Raw genomic sequence first — 25223 nt, forward strand, 5'->3', positions numbered from 1 at the left:
CTGGGGTTTGCGGTAAACTTTGAGAAATCTTCGTTGACGTCGTCGAGAAGCTTGGTGTTCCTGGGCGCGCAATTCGAGACCCAGTCAGGGTTAGTGAAGCACATCCCTCGACAGAATCACCAAACTCAATCGATTGGCAAGTCGGCTGAGAATCAATACCAGACTATCAGTAAGAAAATATGTGTCAATTCTGGGCATCCTGCATTCCTCTAGTGGGTAACTGCCGCCTGTTCATGTGGCCGGTTCAAGAGTTCCTGGCGGACCGGTGGACACAGGCCCAAGGGCTCTGGTCAGACAAGCTAACCGTCTGCTAGCTCTTCAGTGGTGGCAGAGCTTTCAGAATCTATGCAGAGGGGTACCCCTACAGGAGCCAGAGTTTTGGCTAACCATAGTGACGGACGCATCACTGTCAGGCTGGGGAGCACACATGGGCACTCTACAAATGCAAGGTTGATGGTCCTGGAGGGAGTCACTCCTACACATCGTTCTGGAATTGAGAGCAGTGCGCTGGGCCTTGAAGTCTTTCCTACTGTACATCAGAGGGTCAATAGTGAGAATATTGACAGACAACATGACGGCAATGTTTTACTTAAGGAAGCAAGGGGGCACACGGTCCAGAACCCTTTCCATCGAGGCTCAGAAGGTGTGGCATTGGGCTCTGAAACACGATATATCCATCGTAGCTCATCATCTCCCTGGAGTAAGGAACGAGCAAGCGGACTCCCTCAGCAGAAAAATGGACCAAATACACGAATGGGAGATAGACAGCGTTCAGTTGTCGAAGGTCTTCGAGAAATGGGGGCAGCCTCCGCTGGATCTCTTCGCAACGAAGGGGAACAAGAAGTGCGAGCTGTACGCCAGCAGGTGGCCAAAGGAAGGTTCTCTGGGGGAGGCGTTCTCCTTCCCGTGGATGGACAAGTTCCTCTACGCCTTCCCCCCTGTTCCCTCTTATACGGAGAACTCTGCAGTGGATACGCAGGTACAAGTGTCGGGTCATCCTAGTGGCACCATCTTGGCTGAGGCAGCCGTGGTTTTCCAACCTGCTTCACCTGTCAATAGAACAACCGATAACGTTTCTGAAGGTTCCGAATCTCCTGTCCCGGGAAGAAGGGACAGTGTGGCATCACAATCCAGACAGTCTCAATCTCACAGCTTGGTTCCTGACTTTTCGGAGTTTGGTGTCTTGAGCATTTTGTCGGATTGTCGGAGAATCCTGCAGGCAGCACGGGCCCCTTCCACCAACAAGTCGTACGCATGTAAGTGGAGAAGGTTCTGTACGTGGTGTCAAGGGCAGCCGGGAGTGCAACCTCTAAGGGTAACTCCGGAGCAACTTCTACCGTATCTGCTACACCTGGCGAAGAGAGGGTTATCGTTTTCATCAATAAAAGTACACCTGGCGGCCATCTCTAGGTTCACGAGGAAGAGGCAGTTGTCTCCCTTGTTTAGTGACAGGCTGGTGAAACACTTCATGAGGGGTCTGTTCCGAACATTCCCGCCAATTGAACGCTTTCCACCAACGTGGAGTCTTAATGTGGTGCTACCAGGGTTAATGAAAGCACCCTTTGAACCAATGGCCACATCGTCGATGAAGTTCTTATCATGGAAGTTGGCTTTTCTAATAGCTATAACATCAGCTAGGCGGCTCTCAGAATTGCAAGCATTGGTCATAGACCCGCCGTACCTAAGGTTCTTTAAAGACAAAGTGGTTCTGTCAACTAATCCTCGTTTCATCCCAAAGGTTCCTACTGCTTATCATAAACACTTGTCCATTGTCCTGCCTACCTTTTTAGCGACCCCCTCATCGGCTGCGGAAAAAGCCCTCCATACCTTGGACGTGAAGAGAGCTCTAAAATGTTATCTTCATCGAACTCAACAACTTAGATCTACGCAGCAACACTTCTTTGCATATCGTCCGTCGACGAGAGGAAAAGCAATTTCAAAGCAGGGACTGTCTCGATGGGTTTCGTCGCCGATTGCCTTTTGTCATTCCAAAGTGGGAAAACCGCTACAAGGGCGTCCGAGAGCTCATTGCACAAGGTCTACTTCGTCTTCGACGGGGTTGTGGGCAGGATCCCGCTGGCAGACATTTGCCAGGCGGCGGCGTGGTCAGTGCCTCACACGTTAACCCGCCATTACTGCCTCGAACGGCAGCATGCGGACGATGTACAAATGGGAAGAGCAGTCTTGCGCCATCTGTTTCAATGAGGTAAGCCCTTTTCATGAAGGGTCTGTACTTATTTTAGCTTATGTATATATATATATATACATATATATATATATATATATATATATATATAGATAGATATTGATATGTGCATGTACATTTGTGTATACATACGTTTGCAGTTATATGCAAGCATGGTTATGTATATGTATGCTTAGGAGGGTGTTGGATTGCATTCACACCTCCCCTTTTTCAGGATCACTGCTGTACATTCTATTCTAAGCATGTGAATCCATGAAAGATCCAATGCTGGAGAAGGGAATAGTTTCTTACTTGTAACTCCATTTCTCCAGCATTGGTATCTTTCATGGATTCACATGCGCCCGCCGGCCTCCCCGGAATGCAATGTATTTGTATAACTAGGTTTTCACCCCATTCTGCTTTGGAGGGATTGAAATCTGAAGGGAGCCGCGGGGGCGGGGCATTTATACTGCTACGTCCTAGTGGGGCATGCGTAGGCGGCCCCGAAAACGACGTAGATAGGACACAAAAGTGTCAGAAGTTTTTCTATGGGAAATGGCTTTATAAGTGTACCGAGGGTTCCCAGTCTGTCGACGGGGAATATTCTAAGCATGTGAATCCATGAAAGATACCAATGCTGGAGAAATGGAGTTACAGGTAAGAAACTATTATTCCCTTACGATGCAGAAGACAGACAAATTCTGGAACTCAATCTTTGGGGCAGAATCACTTGTGATTGCAGCATCTGCATTCCATGTTTGGCTGAGGGCTTGGGGAACAATTGAAAGGGCAAATAGAGACGCTCCACAAGGACAGACAAAATCGGGATAGTGGTCAGAGTCACATCAGCTGGCAACTTTATTTAGTTTTAAACATGCATTTTATGTATACAAGTAATTTTAATGTGCTTTTATCTAAAAATACATTGTTTCTATTAGATGCTTGAAATGTTTTATGAATTGTGTATACATTTATAAAGTGTAAAAGGTCGACAAGTTTGTCCAAAAAGCACAAAATAAATAAAGAATTAAAAAGTTCATACTATTCTTGTTTTTATTTGTTGGTCTACCTAAAAATGGCCTTCTGCTTTATATATTTCATATTCTGCAGTGAGGATTTAGTTTAATATGAATTTATTCTTCTCGTAACTCACTACTTATGCTCAGATCCCCCTTGTGCATCCTCTCTTTTCCACATATTGGCTTCCAATTTTTAGCTCAGAAATTATGGAATACTTTGCCTCCTGGTATTTGTCTTTCGACTACATTATCTCAATTCAAAATACATTTAAAAGTGCATTTTTTGTCATTAGCTTTTACTATTCACCCTTAACTTTGTTTTTTTGACGTTTGATAATAGCTACATTTGTGTTCACTCAATTGTTCATAAATATTGTACCATTCTTATGTAGTTGTAGACAGCACGTAGGATAAAAGTTCAAATATAATTACTAAATACATAAATGTACAATTAAGAAAGTGGATTATTTAAATGTAACAGACTAAATGTACCCAACTCTCTAAATGTATGATTTCCATTGCTTTAATCCCTATTTAAACTGCGATGAATCTGTGTTGGGGTGCATTTTCCAGGTCAGGGATACTGCTTGCGTGCCTGTTTCTGCTACCCCCTTCCCTATTTAACACCTGATGAATTTGTGTTGGGGTGCATTTTCCAGGTCAGGGTTACTGCTTCCATGCCTGTTTCTGCTAGCCCCTTCCCTATTCAAATCCCGATGAATCTGTTGGGGCGCATTTTCCAGGTCAGGAATACTGCTTCCGTGCCTGTTTCTGCTAGCCCCTTTCCTATTTAACCCCTGATGAACTGGGATGCATTTTCCAGGTCAAGGATACTGCTTCTGTGCCTGTTTCTGCAATCACCTTCCCTATTTAACCCCCGATGAATCTGTTTTTGGGTGCATTTTCCAGGTCAGGTATACTACTTTAGTGCCTGTTTCTGCTACCCCCTTTTCTATTTAACCCCGATGAATCTGTGTTGGGGCACATTTTCCAGGTCAGGGATACTGCTTCCGTGCCTGTTTCTGCTACCCGCGTCCCTATTTAACCCCCGATGAATCTGTGTTGGGGTGCATTTTCTAGATCAGGGATACTGCTTCCATGCCTGTTTCTGCTATCCCCATCCCTATTTAACCCCCAATGAATCTGTGTTTGGGTGCATTTTCCAGGTCAGGGATACTGCTTCTGTGCCTGTTCCTGCTACCCCCTTCCCTATTTAACCCCCGATGAATCTGTGTTGGGGTGCATTTTCCAGGTCAGGGATACTGCTTCTGTGCCTGTTTCTGCTATTACCTTCCCTATTTAACCCCCAATGAATCTGTGTTGGGGCTCATTTTCTAGGTCAGGGATACTGCTTCCATGCCTGTTTCTGCTATCCCCATCCCTATTTAACCCCCAATGAATCTGTGTTTGGGTGCATTTTCCAGGTCAGGGATACTGCTTCTGTGCCTGTTCCTGCTACCCCCTTCCCTATTTAACCCCCGATGAATCTGTGTTGGGGTGCATTTTCCAGGTCAGGGATACTGCTTCTGTGCCTGTTTCTGCTATTACCTTCCCTATTTAACCCCCAATGAATCTGTGTTGGGGCTCATTTTCTAGGTCAGGGATACTGCTTCCATGCCTGTTTCTGCTAGCCCCATCCCTATTTAACCCCCAATGAATCTGTGTTTGGGCGCATTTTCCAGGTCAGGGATACTGCTTCTGTGCCTGTTCCTGCTACCCCCTTCCCTATTTAACCCCCGATGAATCTGTTTTGGGGCACATTTTCCAGGTCAGGAATACTGCTTCTGTGCCTGTTTCTACTACCCCTTCCCTATTTAAGCCCAGATGAATCTGTGTTGGGGTGCATTTTCCAGGTCAGGGATACTGCTTCTGTGTCTGTTTCTGCTACCGCCTTCCCTATTTAACCCCTGATGAATCTGTGTTGGGGCACATTTTCCAGGTCAGGGATACTGCTTCCATGCCTGCTTCTGCAAGCCCCTTCCCTATTTAACCCCCGATGAATCTGTGTTAGGGCACATTTTCCAGGTCAGGAATAGTGCTTCTGTGCCTCTTTCTGCTACCCCTGTACCTATTAAACCCACAATAAATCTGTGTTGGGGCGCATTTTCCAGGTCAGGGATACTGCTTCTGTGCTTGTTTCTGGTACCCCCTTCCCTATTTAACCCCAGATGAATCTGTGTTGGGGCACATTTTCCAGTTCAGGGATACCGCTTCTGTGGCTGTTTCTGCTACCCCCTTCCCTATTTAACCCCAGATGAATCTGTGTTGGGGCACATTTTGCAGGTCAGGGATACTACTTCCGTGCCTGTTTCTGCTAACCGCTGCTGATTTCAACTGAGCTTTGGATTTATTTACAGCTCTAACACTTTTGATGCCATCCGGACCCAGATCGTCATGTCCAGCTGAGATGGTAACAGGAGTGGCAGGCCGCTCCACCAAAGTATAGGTAAGAGGCCTATTTTAAACTCTGAGGGGTTTTGGGGGAGAGACACAATGCAGGTTGTTGTCTCCCCTTTGGTTGCACAAAGCCATATTATTTATGTTTTACAGCAGGCGGCCGAAAGGTAAGACAGCTAGGTTAACAGTGTTTAAAGTCACAGCAAGGTTCAGTTCATTTGTTTGATAAATGGCATTGAGTAAGTAAAATGATAAGGGAACTGAATTCTGGTATCTATTGGAAGACTCTCAACAAAGAGAGAGAACTATAAATGAAATGTAATGTGCAAAAGTATTACATTCCTATGATATTTTGAGTCCATGATGTATCATGTCCTGTCACGGGCAGTGTTACTGCAGAATAGAGTGCAAATACCCTTGTTGCCTCCAACTAGCCACATAGGTAAGGCATAGAAATGGGAAAGAGAAAGTCTAAAGTGTGTTGTTCCCTAGAGAAAGGTACACCCGCATATTGTATGCATATACATTATCGCTGGGCACTTTCAAGTGCTTGTAGGTTTGGAGCTCTGGGTCATCGGGGGCTAGTCGTAACCAATACCTGTGGAAGATAGCTTTGATCTGACCAAACTCTTACATTTAAGCTGAACGCTTTCAAATAAAAAGGGGGAAACAACTCCAGAGCAACGGAATGTACTCCTAGATTGGTTTAGGGAAGCTTCTAAACAGGTTGGTGAGTATTGGATAAGGAGCATCAGAGATACAAACAATACATTGACAATTGAGTTGAGGAAATGGAAAAATAAATTAAAGGAAAGGAGAATGACCTCCTACATCAGTGATACCAATTCATTCTCTGTACCTGCAAGATGTTACAGAAACTAGTGCAGGAAAGGGGCACAGGGAGGAGGAAGCAAAGGATATCAAAGATGTCTTTAGTACCTCAAATGCAGACCCAAGCAGCTTCTCACCAAGCTCAGCTCCAGACTTCCTCTGATTCAGGTGCACAGGTGGAGCAGCCCTCTCCAGCATACACCCCTAGTGATCTAGCAAGCACATTAGCCCTTCCCACACCTGTGCAGGCAATGTGCATGAATGATCTGGCTCGCATTTACCGGCACCTTCATGACATCTAACATGCGTTACCACCGATGGTGCAGGTAATCTGGTAATGGTACATTCTCCCTGGACGCGTGGAGATCTTAAAAATGTGTTGAAGGAATTTACAAATATATGGGAAGAAGGAATTTAGAAATATATGGGAAGAACTAGAAACCTTTACAGATTTGGATTCAATGTTATAGTCTGTCTTCGGAGGACATGAATCAAGAAATACTAGTAATTATTCTCACAGGTGCGCCAAGCGAATAACAAAGAGAGGGCATGGCCCTGGACAGGCCCAGGAATATGAGCCAAGTAAGTGCATGCGAGAGATAAGTGTTGATTTTGATTAAAGGTTATGCCTAGAAATGTGTTGAAACAACATATACAGTGTATGCCTGCTGCCCCTACCATGTCTCCACTGGCACTATTTATCACTAGCCCTCCAAGTTATATCAGAATGGTATCTACTATTTATAAGATGCTTAAAGAGCAGAGTGTTCAGGAGCAGGATGCAGAGAGGAATAGATGGGAAAACTCTCTTGGGGAAGCCTTTACAGACAAACAGTGGTAGCAGACATGTTTAAAAACTAGGACTGTAGCATTGAATTGTAGGTTCAGACTCACCCACTATAAATATCTACATCAAATGTATTATACTCAAAGCAAACATACTACATACTACACCAAAGTCTCCTCGAGCTGTGGTATGTGTCCGTGTGAGGAGGCGGATTTCTTACATCTGGCATGGCCCTGTTTGCCAATATTAAACTTTTGGAGACAGGTTGTTGAAAGTGTGAATGAGATGGTAGCAGGAGACGTTCCGGCTCTACTCAAGATATGGCTCCTTTGGTTTGCTCTGAGAGGAAGCCCTGCGGGCCCAGGAGTTTTTGAATATGGTGTCCATAACAGCTAGGGTTCCGATGGCCAGGATGTGACATAGGGGACCCCTTCTACATTGACATCCTGGCTCTATGCTTTGTCATATTGTGAGGTACAGGAGATCGTAAATGCTGATTTGCTTCCAAATGGCTTCCAAATTGCAGCAAGCCGAAGGACATATGGGTCACTCTCAGGGAATATCTAATACGACAGGCCAAATATCGGGTAAATGGTGAGGGCAGTACTGGCGCAGAAGGTAAACGGAATGGTGATCAATGTGAATAAATGCCTAAAGGGACTGTTTTTTTAGTGCAGTAATCACAATGTTTTATAGAAATATGTGGTACCCTTAATGGCTTGAATCAATCATTGACGACCATTGACGTCAAAAGTCTTTATACCTCAGTCCTGCATGATATGGGTATGGGGGCCATTCAGTGATTTTTACTTGATGAAGGAGGCATCAAAGCCCATAAAGAATTCATTTGAGCTCTCCTACAATTGATTGCGGAGAACTCCTATTTTCAATATGGAGACCAGTTTTCTCTACAAGTATCCGGGACATCCATTGGAGCCATGATGCCCCCCCATTCAAATTTCTTTATGCATAAGCAGGAATGGGATCACATACTAGACCATGAGGTATGATTTAATTATATTACACTTTGGGTACAATGGGCCTCATTCCGAGTACGGCGCTAACCAATGGCGCTATTAACGCCTTGGTTGACGCCGTACCCGGACCGGCAGCGCCTTGGTGGATGGCGGAATTACTGCCCCATTCCAAGGTTGGCGGGGCGGTAATTCCCCATTCACCAAGGCTCTTCCCCATTCCCAAATGAGCCCCCAGAGGGCTCAATGGGAATGGGGAAGATGCAAATAACGGTGACCGTTCATTACGGTCACCGTTATTGGCTTGGAGGCCCCTTTGCGCCCTCGACTTTAACACCTGCTCAAAGCAGGCGTTAAAGGCGAGGGCGCAAAGGGAACTCGGAGTATGGCGGTAAGGGATTACCGCCACCGGTCTCGTTACCGGTGGCCGCTATCCCTTACCGCCATACTCGGAATGAGGCCCAATATATAGATGACATATTTGGAATATGGTCAGGCACGCAAGAGAATCTCTAAGGATTCTTCACGTATATAAACACTACTGACCCTCACATTCAATGTACCCACAAATCCTCACAAGAGTGTATCCACTTCCTATATGTAGAGATTAAGACACAAGCAGACAGATATACCACTAACATATTTCGTAAGGCAACAGACCATAATAATTTGCTGCACCGGTCGAGCTTCCATCAGCCAAGTTTGATTAGAAACATTTAATTTACTCGGATTCTCTGAGTTAGGTGCATTGTCAGCGTCCCAGAAGAATACGACAAAGAGGTAGCCAGAATAGGTGATAAATGCGTTGCCCGCAGCTACAAACCAGAAAAGATCAATGCTGCAACTGAGAAAGTGGCTAACATACAACAAAGAGATTTACTGAGAGAGTCATACAAACCTAAGAAAACACCATCCCCGGTGTATGTCTCTAAATTTTCAATTCAAAGTAACTGCATTAAGTCTGTCATCAAGTCATCAAGAAGAATTCGAGAACCCTCACCTGTGATTCAAGAGTGGAACATTTATTTAATGAATTAACCACATTCATATACAAGAGAAGCTCCAGTTTCAGAGACCAGCTGATTAAAACCAAACCAGATCTTTGTGCACAGGCACGTATGCATGTATGCATTGTAGCAAATGTGGATTTGTCACCAAAGGCAACATTAATAATCACCCGCGATCAGGTGAAAAAATTAAAATGCCTAGATTCGGTACATGTGATACTGCTAATTAACTGAAAGAAAATGGCGTCTTAGCTATTCCTGTGAAGCTAAAAACATATTTTGCAGTACTCTCACTGCCTACCATAAAGCAGTGGTGAGTGATAAGAACGTTTATTTCAGTCATGTCGTAGAGATGGCTATTAACACATTGAAAACCCTATTTGATTTGCTTCAGTCACTCTCCATGCCAGAGAAAGCACAGGCTGTGGTGCTGCCCTCTCAGGATCCGTGTGACTCCCTCTCAGCTTTCTTTGTGACCAGAATTGACACCATTTGGGATAATATAAAAGATGAGGCACTGGCATCTATAGCTGACACAGCCTTTATGGAACCACCTGTGGTTAAAGGGTCATGGTCCACATTTCCCCTTTTTTCAGTTATCCAGTGATTGAAATCTGCCTCCCCTGCGGATGCCATACCTTTGACTCTTATACAGGAGGCGTCTGGTGATTTAATTACTCACATTACCTCAGCAGTTAACTCCTCCTTTGCTACTGGAGTGATCCCGTGTTCACTTAAGCACGCCCTGGTCATTCCACTGCTTGTAAAGCCCTCTTTGGATCCTCAAGTGCTGGCCAATTATCGCCCTATTTCACTCCTACCTTTCGTGATGAAAGTGCTGATGACACTGGTATCTCCCCTTTTGTCTACTTTTCTGGAGTCCTCCCAGTACTTCGACTTGTTTCAATCTGCTTTTTGGCCTGGTAGAGGTACTGTATCTGTTCTAAACTCAGTACTGGACGACCTGGTGTGTCTGGTATGTCAGGACGGTGTCGGAGCAGTCCTGCTACTAGATCTGTCAGCTGCTTTCAACATGGTTGACCATCATATCCTGATCTCCCGTCTCTCCGCGGCTGGCCTGTCTGGCCAAGCCCTGAACTGGTTTACGGCTTTTCTGGCAGACCGTTCCCAATCGGTGTCTCTTCCTCCCTCCGCTCTGCTCCAGCCTCACTTTTTTGTGGGGTTCCCCAGGGATCGGCACTGTCCCTTATTTTGTTTAACATTTATATTAGATATCTTCTGCTCCTCATTCAGTCGCATGGGTTTTGTTATTACTCTTATGCGGACAATACCCAGATTTTGGTCCATCTGGACCTTACCCAACCTGAGACACCTATCCGGCTGAGAAAGTGTTTCGAAGAGCTAGGGTCATGGATGACATCGAATTGGTTTAAGCTTAACGGCAGTAAAACCAAGGTCCTGGTTGTAGGTACTACATTTCTGCATCAGTTTTGGACGGCTGATTTCTGGCCCACAGCTTTGGGTCCTCTCCCTATGCCTATCCTGTCGGTCAGGAATGTGGGGGTGAAGATCTCTGCCTCACTGGCCATGGATGAGAAAGTTGCTTTGGTCTGCAAAGCCGGCCACTTTAAGCTTTGTGTCCTCCGGAAGATTCTCCCTTTCATTCCTACAGCATGTCAGGCCCTGGTGCTTGCAGCTCTGGTTCTAAGTGTACTGGATTACTGTAACTCATTTATCTGGCGTAGCCTGGCTATCTGATCAGGCGGTTACAGTTACTCCAGTATGCTGCGGCCAGATCTATTCTGCGCTCCCCTTTCTGAGCCCATATGACCCCCCATGCTGAGGCAATTGCATTGGCCCCCTGTTGCCGACCGGATCATCTTTAAGCCCAGTCCATGTGCATGGTGCATTGGGCCTTTTATGGCATGGGAGCGGAATATTTTCAAGCCAAATTTGTCCCCCACATGCCTACTCGTTGTCTTGTATCGCAGGCAGCTCTTTGGGTAGCGGTTCCCCGGTTCAGGTTAGCTCAAAAAGGGGGGCGCACTTTCTCAGTGGCAGCCGCCAAAGCCTGTAATGACCTTCCTCTTGCTCTGCGGGGGACCGCAGACCACTTTGCCTTTCGTCGGCAACTGAAACCAATGCTAATTTAGAAACAGTGATATCATAAACATTTTCCTTATGCCTCCAGCACCATGATGCCTTAGGGCGTACATGCGCTTCAATAAATTCCATTAACATAGCATAACATAATTTATTCCATCAAGTGCTCCAGCGGGATTTACTATATTGGATAATTCTAAAGAGCAGCTAAACTGTGATAAAATGAGCATTGATCATTCATTAGAAATAAGAACCTCAACCCAGCAGTCGCACAGCATTGGTTGGACAAAAAGCATGCCATCTCACAGATTAGGTTTCAAATTGTGGAAGCAGTGGTCAAACGGAACAAATATGAAAACATGACAAGAAGGATGGACCAAAGGGAAACATATTGGATCGAGGGCCTTGATGCTATGGCCCCTGGGGGCATTAATGAAGACAAGAATTACATGTGTTTTGTATTAACTGTACAAGTTATGTTTTTTTTTAAGCACGTAATAGTGCATGTTTTCTGATGACTTTATACTCTACATCGAATCCTAAAAGCACATGAGGCAGAAGCCTCGTGGTAGACAGATTTGTTTTGATTAATAATTTGCATTTTTTTATGGCTAAAATGTAGCTACATGCAGTTACCTTGGTCCGGTAATCTGCACTATATGCATGCGCCACTTAATGTCCGCACAACCTTGTGTTTTTGTTGTGATAGTAGCTCATATTAATTTTGAAGTAATATGACCGCCATCACCGTGATTTTCTCATAAATGAGGAACACTAATCTTATGTGATACATTTGATAATACCAGGTTTGCATTCTGAGTAAGATAGAATGTCTGAGTTTGCTTATTTATTTATTTTGATCAGGTAATTTTTGAATTACCCTACATTCTGGCCACTTGTGCTCACAATTCCATATTTTCTGTGAGATGAGGGGTTTGGGTAGGCACTATGCCCATACATCTATTTTTTAAATAATCCACCGCATATTTTGATAAATGTTTCCATACCCGTGATCATCAGCTGGTGTTCTGCTCCCAGGCTTCCTGGCTAGACAGGAAGCATGGGACACTGATGACGTCTTTGTGTGTGCGCACACGTGATGTCGCTGCGTTTACCTGGCGATCCACATACCTTAAGGTGAGTCAGAGGGCGCAGAGCAGAACCCGCAATCTGCAGCAGGTGTTATTTCAATGCTAGAGGAGTAAGTTACATGCAGAAGCATTTAAAAGAATTATCTAAGGGCATTTGGGAGATAATAACAGTAATATTCTCCCAATCTCTTATAGATATTATCTGTGCTCAGGTTCGGGTGAGCAATACCAAGACAAGCCCAGGTAATTTCAGTACTAGACACATGTTTTCGTGTGCACTTTTTCTGCATATGCCAAATACCTCTCCATCATTACAAAGACTTTAGCCCCATGCGTTTGTCTTTGTGTTTGTGTTTCATTTTCACAGATGTGTAAATAGGCAGTACATCACAGGTGATCATATGGAATGTTTTTACTTCATCATAATGGTTTTGTATATTGCTCCATTGTTGAGACACTAACAAACCTATTGAGATATGTTCTGCATGTTTTGTCTATGTTTCCTTGTAATGACTACATCTGAATTACTTCCAACTTGGTATGTATACATTTCTTATACTGTAACCACTTGTGTTTTGATTTGTAAATCTCTATGTATCATGTGCATTACCTCCATGTCTAGCCCTGATGACAGAATCTATTCCGAAATGCATTGGCACATCCCTTTGGACATGCGATGTGATTAACACTGCCTCTTCATAATAAGATTATTGAAGAAAATATTTGGACATTTTTATGAATGTGATTGATCTATGACTGGGTAAAAGCATTGACTGTCATTGAATGTGACTGAACTGTTATTAAGAAGAACGTTTGTAACTGGATTGCAGGGCATACTGAGAGCACCCGGCTATCTGAGTGGCAATGCTCAGTCTTCACTAGTCTGTATTTATCCATGTGCCATATGATTTTTTCACCGGGATGCGCCTTTGAAACTAATGGACCTTTAGAAATTAAACTGATATAATAGTTTATTAAGAATAACTGGTGGTGCCCACCTTATCAATATATTGTTTTGGTTAGTTTTTCTGTTTTTTGTTTAAACTTCTGTTTATTGAAAAATGTTCTTCGCATATCATATCAAACAACATACAGATAATTTAACAATACAAAATAAGAAGACGAGACAATCAGCACGCCAGATCGAACTCTCCCTAAGGATTTTCCCCTCCCCTCTTACGAATGTGGATCGGGTGGGATTCTCCAGCCTCGTTGTCCACTGCAAAAAGTGAGGAGCGTGAGCACCTTATTGTTGTGCAGAGTCATTGTCCCGTGAAAACAATACCCGTGAACCCCCTTTGTAACCTTCCCCCCTCGCTCCCCCTAACTGTTAACTGCTACTACCATTGCTACTGCCGGGGTCGGATTTCAGGTTATCAGGAGATTATCATGTCTATATTGATATGTGGTTGCGCTAGCTACATGTAAGTTATGCAGGGTACCAGGTGTATGGTGGGGCTCCACCGGTCTGCGAAATGTCAGAATGCGTGTTTGGGATTGTGTGGCGCTGGGACAGGATCGCATAGTAGAAATGTCAACGGTCCGTATGTGGAGGGGGCGAAATGGGGGTCGGCGGGCAAACCGGTCCAATAGTTTGCGTGTCAACTCTGCCTTGGTCGGGTTCCTTCTTTTAATTGTCTTCTCTCTTGAGAGCACATCTTGGCCAGCACAGCGGATAGTTGTGATTTGTTTTAGTTCGTTTTGACACATATTAGATACTCAAATATAGAAACACAGAAAGAGCAACACATGTATTAATGTTGTGGTCGAAGAGGTTATAAATAGGGCAGCATTATAGGCCTGGTGTTTCATTTGTTGTACTCGTAGTAATGTAGTGTAGTGAGATGTGCAAGAAGAGTCAAAATAGGTGGAAGATGGAGTCAGAAAGGTATTGCAGTAGAAGCAAGGTCAGTGTCTCAATTTATGAACATATCAGTAAGGACAAGCCACCAATCATGTAGCTGGGTTTGACAGAGACGATGTAGGGGACCATGTGTTTAGGGGAATGGGCTTAGATTAGATGTGGCCAATCGATCCAGGTACTATAGGGGGGATTAGTATGTTCTATAGGTGGCAGCCAATGAGGGTTGTTGGATTATGTTGTACTCATTATGCATAGTATTGTTAATAGCAGTTTCTCCACTATAAAAGCTGTAACTCCTTGAGTTAAGACAGGCTTCATGTTAGTTCAATTCTACGGGACCATCTCAGACCTTTTTGCATGCAATAAACCTTGTTTTCCTTGCAAAGAGGTGCAGTGATTATTTTGCCTTCTGTATAGTTTTTACCTTCTAGTTTTGGGGTTACTTTCCTTTCAATTTGGTGACCCTGATGTAATCCCAGACTCTCTGTGAGGTGGGGGTGTCCCACCCACGGATCCTCAGGTGTGGGGCCCATCTGCAGTGACCAATCCCTCATGCACCATCTGAAGAACGTCACAGGTGCCGTGTTGACCAGAAGGCCTGCCTGCTCCTTGAAGCGGGATGCTGTACTCATATTGTGTAGTATTGGAGGAACTAGGGAGAATGTATAGATGCAGGCACACCTTTGCAGGAGAAAACAACAAAAGAAAGCGTGTGAAGTGGGGTGATGGTGGGTGTGTGGATTAGAAAGACCCTGTGGCAATATGTAGTGGTTTATATATGTAACGGTGGCTAGAGGGATCTTCACTGTGAGAGAAAAGGTGACACCACAATATAATTCATGCCTAAAAGAAAAAGTCTGAGATCCCTTTGCCTGGCAGAAGGGGCCATAATGAGGTAACTTCCGTCGTCTTGAAGAGAAGGCTATGAAAGAGTCTAAAGAATTACGTACATAATTGTAGTTTATTGACGTGTGACTTTTTAAAACTATTTTAGTGTTAAGTGGTGGTTGTTGAGTTGGGAAGAAGAGGTGTGTGGGATATTAAGTGTGTGGTGTGTAGGATGAAGAGGGTGGGTAGGGGTAATGGGAAGTGCAGGCGATTTTGGGAGGGTGGGGAAGATTGATACCACTGGATTGGTGTATAAATAGTAAAAGAGTATTACAGGGTAGGAGGAGACGTAACATGAATTCCCTTACCCCACTTGAATATATGTGGACAGCACATCCAAGATTATTAAATATCGCAAGGCATGGATTTCTGATAAGAGAGGAGGGATCTACAAGCCCTGGCCCGAAGAAGGAATGAATAACAAAGATGTTCTGGGCCACATGTACACATATTTAGCTGCAGAATGTAAGTGGAACAAGTTGAGAAATAAGAAAAGCATTCTTGAGCTTTGGAGAATGATAGAGGATTTGGAAGATGTCCCAGAGGATCCCAAAAGGGAAGAAATAAAAATACTAGCACCCTGTGTTACCCTTGCACCTAGTGTAACACCTGTGTCCTGTGAACCACCCATGACACCCACAACCCCATAGACCCTCCACCCCCACAGGAGTTTTATCCCATGCAAGCAGCCGCAGGGTATACCAACCCTGAGTATGTGCCTCATGTAGCTCCATGACAGCGAGACACTGCAACCTAAGAAAATGTATTGCAGCCAATAAGGTGTGAAAGCAGTTTTTTTCCACTGTTGCATAAAGGTCGCAACAGAGCACAGTATGTGCCCTGCCACACATGGATAGGAACAGTTTGATTAAGGTGTTGCCCCTGCTCACCACAGGAGTGGGGAAGTGGCTATATGTGCTCAAGAAACAGAAAGCAGGGATTGCATTGGCAATAGGAGGCATGAAAAGCTTGTTCGCTGCTGTATTAGGGGACCAAGCAGATAACATTTGGAAAAAGACAGAATATACAGGGGTACAGATGGGTGATGACAAACATGATAAGGCACATTTTAACGATTGTCGGGCCAGAGTGTGGGCTGCATTAAGAATGGCATATCCTGATACATCAGACATATATTCAATAATCGCACGTACTATGAAAGAAGATGAAGATCCAGCACAGTACATATTACAGATTCAAGAGATGTGAAGGGCTGAGAGAGGGGAATCATGGGATAAGACAATAGAAATATTCTATCACATGTTCAAGAAGGGACTTCCATAAGAGGGGCAGAAGGATTTGGATGAGGTAGTAAGGATTGAGGCTAAGGGGTGGGCAGAGATTCAGGCAATTATAGTGTATCAATGCAAACAGCGGAAAAAGGAAAAAGAAGTAGTGGATAACACGCTGAAGCTCAAATCGAAGTTAGTGCAAAAGAAGTTGGCGAAGTTGAGTATAGGAGGAGCTGTGATTACGGGTCCACCCGTACAGCAGGTAGAACCAAGGATGGCTCCGGTAGATGCGAGAGTGACGCCAGAGTGGACAGAAGGGTACCGAGGTTGTCTAGACAACCAAGGTTACGAAGGAGGTTATGAAGGAGGTTACCCACGGGGAAGAAAGAAGTTCAAAGAGAGGGCGAAGAGGTAGAGGAGGAGGATTTGGTGGGATGGGACGCAGATTATGTGGACCAGGACTGTGTTGGTCAGGTGGAAAGAATGGGCCATTTTGCGCAAGAGTTTAAGAGCAGTCAAGTGTATACATATAATTCCGGTGCATATTGTAGTGTACCTGCAGCCCCAGTTGCATATCAACAGCAGTACGGGATGATCCCCCCCAAGCATTCGCTATACGGCGATGCCCACGCAAGCGCCCCAACAGGTACAATAGCCCCAGTACCAATATCAAGCTCCCGTACCACAGCAGATGCAACCTTCAGTGCCCAGTAATGCACCAGTGTATGCGCAGCAGCAGACACAACAACCAGCCACACACATTTGGGACAAAAATGCAATGCCACATGCCACAGTGACACCATATACATGGGCAAGTGCGGTGGGCAGTAACCCCTTTGTATTTCCTGGGTCGAACACATATCGAGATTAGGACAGCCCACAGAGAGCCCTGACATGCCCAGTCTTATAAGTCATAGCCAACTCGGAAGAGGAACCTCTGGTAGGTGTCGAGACAGGCAAAAAATTATTTGTTGTTATGGTTGTCACGGGTTTAACAAAACCATGCATAAAGGAAGGGTGCTTCCCTTATAATAATAATACCAGTTTTTATATAGCGCTATCTCACCCAAGGGAAGTAAAGCGCTGTATCAGGTAAAGTAATGGACACACAAGGATTCTCTGGTGCAATATATTGGCTGCCATTTACAGAAGATTTACCCATCAAGGTAGGTAATAGAGGTATTAGCACTGCTGTTGTTTTCAAAGGTAATGCCGGTAACTTGCTGAGAAGGGTTTTGTTAAGTAAATTGAATATGACAATTTCATTTTTGGAAAAAAGGAGTAGTGTGTTCCACACCAGGAATTTGTTATGCTAGGGTCCTAGAAATAACCAGAGCATTCTACAGTGATGGCAGTATTAGGGGGAATACCCTTGCACCTGGATTTGTATATGTATGGAGCAAGCGTGTTGTTGAGTTGGGTGCCAGGCATCCAGAACAAGCCATGGAGGGTGCCGTTAAAATTTCTGTTCAGACCAGCAATGCCTCAAGACCATGACCCGGGTACCATTATCATGTTAGATGTGGAAGGAGTGTTGATTGTGGATTACAAAATAGTGCTCATAGGGACTGAGGAAGAGGGAGAGGAGTGGCGTACAGTTTTGTGTATTGACCCTGCTCAACCCTTGAGTAGGTTTTCGGATGGACAGTTGTTTGAAGATGCTGGCAATGATGGTGGGATGATTTTAGGGGTGTGTGTCCCGTGTCACAAAATTATTCAGCATACGAATGTCCCATGTCCTATACTTATTGCTAACAGCATGCCGGCACACTTACAGGAACACCTACTACAGGTCCCAAGTACTTTATGGATGGACAATTCCCATGTTATGCTATTTTAGGGACATTTCTAAAGCGCACGGTCACCCTAAGGTATCTTGGCACTGGAGAGCAGGCAAACAGCCATAGTCAGAGCAACTCTGCCTAAAACAGGAATGTCTTTACAGCTTTTCTAAAGGCCAGATGGTTGGATAGTTTTTTTTTTATGGGCAGCGGAAGCTCATTCCATAGTATAGCTGCTGCTATGGAAAAAGCCTGTCCTCCAATCCGCATATGCCAACAAGATGGCACAACAAGCAGGTCCGCAGTTGCGGAACGCAACCAGCGGTTAGGATGGTAGTGGATAAACTTTGCTCAGAGAAATTCCGCACCCCGGTCATGCAGCGCCTAATGGACGATAGATAGAGCCTTGAACCTAATGCGTTGAATCACCGGGAGCCAGTGAAGGGCCCGTAATAATGGGGAGATGTGGGCTCCATAAGGTGTACCTGTTGCCACACGAGCTGCTAAATTTTGTAGGTGTTGCAGCCGCTGAAATAGCCAATTACAGTAGTCCAACCGGTATAGTATCATAGCTGCCACCACCTGCTGACGAAGAGGAGCAGAGATCATGGGGAGGACTTTCTTGAGTACTTTAAGCTGAAGATGACCGGCTTGGCAAATGGCTGTCCATGGATAGAGAAACCGACAGGACAACCCCCACGTTTTTCACCTTCCCCACCGGGGCAGGAAGGGGACCAAGAGAAGAAGGCTGCACTCTTCCCCTGCAGCTGGAGAGGTCAGGAGCCCCCTCCCTCCCTCAGCAAACCAGCATCCAGCAAGCACCCTGCCCTTGGAAGCCGCCGACTACGATGAATCACACCAGTTCCTGAATTTAAGATTGGGATCTCTACTATTCGGGACCCGCTGCACATTTTATCCGAATTTGATCAGAAATATCTGTTTGCACGCGGTAAGATTCGTGCCTTGAGCCGTATTCCTTACCCAAAATGGCTGCCGTCCATGTGGTCCAGCCAGCATCACGTTGCCAACGCATTTCATCTGAAATCCCCCGACGCACATCCGCCGGCAAGGGGGAAGCCGGCCCTCCACTGTGAAGGGCTGCAGTGTAAAGGCCCTGTTTTACCCATGTTATGTGCATGGTTGCGCTATGCTGTGCCTGCTCCCTCGCACAACACATAAGGTATGTTACTCGATAGCCTCTGGAATATACATATTGTTCCTGGATTCACTCGACTATTTTATCCACTTCACTTCCACTGTAATGAAGTTGTAACGCACGCCCGAGCAAATTGCATAATGTTACACAGCACCTGTAACCTTATCTGAACTACCCCTAATGCTTGCCCTTGGCTACATGACCGCAAATGTGAGCCCATAAAACTATTCGCACTGCAACGACGAGGACCGTAAGCTGTTGCCAACAACGTCCCCTACGAACTATGTACTGCCTAAACAAAATGAACTGATTACTACATTACTATGTGCTAACATTGTTCTAACTACCTTACGTAACCCCAAAGTAGCAGAATAAGCTGCTTCACTAGCAATTTGTGACTAATGCGAAAAATATTATCGTTATTTGGCTAAACCACTTGCAATTTGCTGTCCAATACCTGTCCTAACTATACCATCTGCACTATTCCTGCTCTAGCTATTATGTAAGCCTTCGCTTATTACACCGTTCTGATCTTACATATATACCTATCACATGTATTTATATGCCAGACTAGCTGATCCTTGTGATATACCTACCATGCAAATGTTGAATTAGCCTGTTTGAATTTATATGCTCAGTTTCACTTAGCCTGCTTGAATTTACTTTCTTAGTCTTGACTAATCCACTGAATTAATAGGCTTAGACTTGCTTGAACACTCATATGCCTGCTTATTTCAGACCAGTCTATACAGTTGTATGCATGCCCCTTGCTAGACTAGACAATCCTCTACCAACATATCTGAATCTATCAGACTAAACTTGCCTGCACTTACACAGGCCTGCTTATGCCAGACTAGCCATACTGCTTATGCTAGATTAGCCGATATACTTTCTTACATATGCCTTACCTATGTTAAACTAGCCTGCTTCAATCTATACCTATCTGCACGTATAGACTGAACTAGCCCACAACCTTCCATACATATTGGACTAGCCTATACAGTTTTCATACATTCCGTGCCCATATTAGACTAGCCCATCTTAGATCTATATATACCCTATAATCATACCTGATTACCAGAAGCATATATATAGTGCCTAGACTAGACTGTCACACAGCTTCATAAGTGCACTACCTACAGGACTGTATCTACCCTAACACTACTATATTAATCTGCCCCGCACTACACCTATTCCCAACTATGTACCTTAGAAAGACACAGGCAACTTCCCTGCTGTGTTTCAGATTACCTCTCATTTACTTAACCATGTCCCTTTCTAAAAACATACCATACCTTAACTTGGAGAGAAATAAAAGACTCCAAGCTAGATTACCATGCCTCTATAAACCCAAAACGTATAGCCTAAGAATCTTAACGCCCAACTCAAAACAACCACCCTACACCTAAAGTCAGTCCCTAGACGGACTACAGCCTGTGACAATAATGACCCTAAACCTACACCGATAGAACCCCTAAATAAATCTACTACAACTTTGATTTCTGGATCCTTAATTAATGCCAGATATCTAGTAGCCCACGCTATGGAAATAGCTGACATTTTATCCTCCAATGAGCTTGACCTACTAGCGGTCACAGAGTCATGGCTGCACGAATCTGCAGGCCAGCACTATCATTAGCTATACCAGACAACTACCAACTAATCAGAGTAGAAAGACTGAGCGGTAGAGGTGGCGGGATCGCCATTATAGCCAAAGCTAACCTTGCTTTAAGACCCATATCTCTACCCCCTTTCAAATCTTGTGAACTACTCTCTGCCAAAATGCCAATTTCTAACTGTCGTACCCTAACTATTCAACTAATATACAGGCCTCCTGGCCCGATAGGCACCTTTGAAGAGGACCTATCTAGCCTGTTAGCGAACAATACAGAAGACTCCTCCCAACTACTAATACTAGGCGACTTCAACCTAGGATTTAATGATCTAGAAGACAAACAAACCCAATCCATAGCAGCTATGCTTGCTGAACATGGCATAACGCAAAAAGTCCTCACTCCAACCCATGACAAAGGAAGAACGCTTGACTGGGTCGCCACCTTGAACTGCCCCACAACCATCACCAAAATCATCCCTCAACAATGGACTGACCACTACCTAATTGACTTCACTCTAACATTAGATAAACATATCACTAAAAACAAAGTTATGGCTCCCTCTCTCCCTACTAGAGCTCAAAAAGATATCACACCCGACAATCGTTTGCCACTCCTCCTTCCTACCCTTAATGCACTCCCAAATAATCTGAATCCAGATCTTCTGGTGGAGACCGACAATAATACAATGACTAAGGTCCTAGACTGCATTGCCCCTCTCAAATTACGCAAGAGTAAACAACAGACACACCTCAATGCCTGGTTCACCCCCCACCTCAAAGAATTAAGACAACAAAAAAGGAAACTGGAATCCAAATGGCGACACACCCCTTCCATTGAAAATAAAAGGCAACTTAAACACTTTGCCAATATCTACAAAAAAGAAATCTTACAAACCAAAAATGAACTATTCAATGAGAGAATCTCCAATGCCAGCTGTAATACCAAGGAATTATTTGTTACCCTCAGGGAACTGGAATCTCCAAAACCCCTCCCCCCCCTTCCCAGACAATACCCCTAAAGACAAACAATGGTGCACCAGTATCGAGGATTCCCTAGCCAATAAAATAACAACACTTTTAAAATTGGCAAAAAAAAGCGTCCCTGTCCCATAGTGAAACAATACCTACTAGTCATACCAAAAATACGCAACATCCAGCCCCCTTTAAATTTGCCAAAGTATCCATCTAGGAAACTGAAAAAATTATTGCATCCCTAAAACCCTCCAACTGCAAGGGTGACAACTGCCCTGCCCAACTAATTAAAGATGCTGCAAGGGACCTAGCCCCCTTCATTACTAAACTAATCAATTCCTCCTTCTCCACAAACACCGTCCCAAGTAATTTAAAGGAGCCCTGGGTTTTACCTCTCCTTAAGAAACAAACCTTAGACCCCTCCATCCCTACCAACTACAGGCCCATCACCACAGTGCCGTTCCTTCTCAAGATTATAGATAGAGAGGCCTACTTTCAAATTCAGCACTATCTTGAAACCAACCAACTCGTTGGATCATGGCAATCTGGTTTCAGACCTCGATCTTAAGACACAAATTGACGAGCTTAATGATAAGGGAAACACTGTATGTTGCTCCTCCTTGACTTGTCAGTGGCCTTTGGCCTGATGGACCACGCAGTTTTATGTGATCATTTGGCATCGGCCGCCCACTTGTATAATATCTTTACCAAGCCTTTATTTGACAAATTGGATAGACTGGGTGTCACCTACACTAATTATGCAGACAACACCCAGATTTCCATTCCCCTTTCGGGCAATTCTGTCTCTGACACAGCCTTGGTAAACAAGATATACCTCATCATTCAGGTATGATGGCAACCCATGGCCTCTGCCGGAATGATGACAAAACAGAGATCCTGCTCCTTGGATCCATCACCAACCTAAAAAATCTTGACCCCAGTTACTTGGCGTTCAACATTGATGGTAATATAATAACTGTAACAAAAGAAGTGAAAATGCTAGGCTTTTATTCGATTCTGCCCTAACACTAAAAAACAGCTAAATACTCTAGCATCATCCACAGCCTACACTTGTAAGCTTATTAGCGCATGCCAAGCTTTTTTAACACAAGCCAGCTGCATTATTCTCGCTAATGCCCCAATACTTTCCAAATTAGTCTATTGCAATGCCTTATACTCAGGAGCTAATAGACATATCACTGCCAAACTGCAGATGATGCAAAATAACCCCCTAAGGACTGCCTTGAACATCCCTTCTAAAGAACACATATCGAATAAGAGAAGAGAATGCCACTGGCTAAAAATTAGAGATAGGATCTCGCTCAAATTAGCTTCACTAACTTTAAAATGCCTCAATAATGCAGCCCCACCCTACCTTACTGAAAGAATAGTGAGAAAAACGTTGACCCGTCCCACTAGAGCGGCCTACTCCTACTGCCTCCAAATACCTCAATTCAAGCAACAAAAAAAACAGGGGGTACAAGCTTCCCAGTTAAAGAGGCCCAATATTGGAACACACTAGCACTTGACCTTAGAATAGATCAATCATATCACCGCTTCAGGCGAAACATTCTTAACTGGTTACATTCAAACGATTGCCAACATTAACCCTTGCCAAGTGTACCAGCTATCTCTGAACCCCCACATTCTCTGCTGTAACTAGCCTATGTACACATACATATAACTCTGTGTACCTAACCCTTTTATATACTCCTGATGTATATTTTGTATATTGCACTGATGATTGGTCCTTTAGCTCTTACTTGCTGTACTTGTACTGTTTGTATGTATCCCTCCTCATTATGTAACCAAGCTTAAAGTAACCTTGTATGCTGTGGCGCCCAGTTACCTAAGGATCTGGTGCGCATTACAAATTAATAAACAAACAAACAAAGGCCAGAAAGAGGATACCCAGAGTGAGGAATCAGGAGGGCAACCCACCACCAACACCTCCGTATTGTCTCAATTCAGTTTAAGCCAGTTGTGGTTCATCCAAACCCCCACGGCTGCCAGGTACCCCTTAGGCACGATTACATCTCAGCCTGATCAAGATCTAAACAGATCAGGATCTGAGTGTCGTCGGCATAAGAGTACCACCTGACGCTGAAGGAGTCAATGAGACACAAAAGTGCCCAGATGTAAATATTGAATAGAATCAGAGACAAGGAGGAACCCTGCGGCACTCCACAACTGAGATGACAAGTTCCTGACATACATACATACATACTATGGGTACATAGAGAGAGTTTGAGTACGGTCCGCCAGGAACGAAGTGAACCAGGACAGTACCAGCCCAGATTTACCCATCTTGGCAAGATGAGACAACAGGATGGGATGGTCAACAGTGACGAACACCGCTGACTGATCCAACAAAATCAGGGCAACCACACCACCTGCACCCACCAGCCTGTCCATGTCATCCTGGACAGAGACCAGAACACTCTCTGTGCCTCTGCCAGGTCTAAAGCCAGACTGAGCAGGGTGCAGGAGATGATAGGATTCAAGAAACGTAGAAAGTAAGGGTGACACCAGGGACTTAAGAAGCTTTGTGAGGAAGGGGAGAACGGAGATAGAGCGAAAATTAGCCAGAAAAGTGGGGTCCAGTGATGGCTTCTTCAAGAGAGGGATATCCCTGGCAGCTTTTCACTCTTGCAGGACCAGCCCTGACTGACAAGAATTGTTGATAGCAACCGTGATCTCCGCAAGGAGATCTGGAGAGATTTTTTTCATTACAGCCAAAGGGGGAGTACGACTTGATCTTCTGAATGGCAGCCAGTACCGTTTCTTCTCAGAAAAGACGACCACCTCATTGGACCAACAGTGTCCACAGTTTGAAGTGAGTTATTCTCACTACTGGAGGGAGTGTTCGCCGCTTTGGAAATATTCAGGCGAATATTCGTGATCTTCATAATAAAATATTGAGATAAGGCGTCACACAGGTCCTGGGTAGGTCTAACATTAGGGTGCAAGCGTCCCATGACATAAGCCACTTGAAGAGTATAGGGGCAGTACATATTAAGTTGAAACAGGCAACAGTGCTGTCTAGAGTGAGACAGTACCCATTGTCAAGAGAGGCAAATGGGGGGATACATGAAACAATTGTTGCATTATGACACCAGGGCATTATAGTGCCCTCAGAATCTCCATATAACACAGTGATATACTCTGTCAAAAAAGCATAGAGGTCAAGTTAGAGGATGATACAGGATTTGTGCCCATTGAATAGCATAGTGGAAGTTGAGGACCCACTTGTACCGAATCTTGCCATGATTCTTTGTAACATACAAAAGAGGCCCCACATTTTACTGTTATTGATTTTAAAAATGTGTTATTTTGTATCCCATTACACCCTGATTCTCA

The 25223-nt window shown here is 44.5% G+C and overlaps 1 protein-coding gene across 1 annotated transcript in view; it reads left to right on the forward strand.

Moving 5' to 3' along the window:
• LOC138582092 (uncharacterized) overlaps nucleotides 1-25223 on the forward strand; it is a 298917-nt gene that overhangs the window by 15701 nt on the left and 257993 nt on the right. The window contains exons 2-3 of the mRNA XM_069653059.1: nucleotides 5562-5650; nucleotides 12551-12598. The gene's annotated coding sequence lies outside the window, so the exon portion shown is untranslated. The remainder of the gene's footprint in view (nucleotides 1-5561; nucleotides 5651-12550; nucleotides 12599-25223) is intronic.

Source organism: Ambystoma mexicanum, chromosome 1p, assembly GCF_040938575.1.
Source record: "Ambystoma mexicanum isolate Mex_15411 chromosome 1p, UKY_AmexF1_1, whole genome shotgun sequence".
Lineage (NCBI taxonomy): Eukaryota > Metazoa > Chordata > Amphibia > Caudata > Ambystomatidae > Ambystoma > Ambystoma mexicanum.